Source organism: Notolepis coatsorum, assembly GCF_963971535.1.
Source record: "Notolepis coatsorum genome assembly, contig: SCAFFOLD_1764, whole genome shotgun sequence".
In the NCBI taxonomy this organism is placed as follows: Eukaryota; Metazoa; Chordata; class Actinopteri; order Aulopiformes; family Paralepididae; genus Notolepis; species Notolepis coatsorum.
Window position 1 is genome coordinate 32,481 of NW_028171135.1, and position 673 is coordinate 33,153.

Sequence of the window (673 nt, forward strand, 5' to 3'; positions counted from 1 at the left end):
CTGCCAGGTGTTAATTTGTATCAGTGTAACTGGATTAACACAATCAGGAGTGTGGCCTTGGCGAGCCTGGAATATTCTCTCTATCTCCCTCTCTCTCTCTCTCTCTCCAAGGGAGCATTGTCTCTCTAGGGAGGAACGAGAGCGGGGGGGGGGGGGGGTTAAAGAGAGAGAAAGAGAGAGTGGGAGAGAAAGGGAGAGGACAGAAAGAGAGAGAGATATTAACACTCAGCGGAAGCCAGGGACGGGCAGGCAGAAGGAGACAGAGCCGGAGCGTGACAGGAGAGAGAGAGAGACAGAGAGACATTTTATTGCTTAATATATATGTTATTGTTTGTATGTTGAACTTGCTTTGGCAATAAGTATGTTAATATTTCATGCCAATAAAGCCTATTTGAATTGAATTGAATTGAGAGGCACAGAGAGAGAGAGAGAGACATAGAGAGAGAGAGACACACAGAGAGAGAGAGAGAGAGACACATAGAAACAGAGAGAGAGAGACATAGAGAGAGAGAGAGAGAGAGAGAGAGAGAGAGAGAGAGACAGAGAAACGGGGAGAGAGAGACATAGATACATAGAGAGAGACAGAGAGAGATATGGATAGAGGAGTGAGGGAGAGAGAGAGAGAGACCGAGAGAGACCGAGATGGATAGAGGAGCAAGGGAGAGAGAGAAAG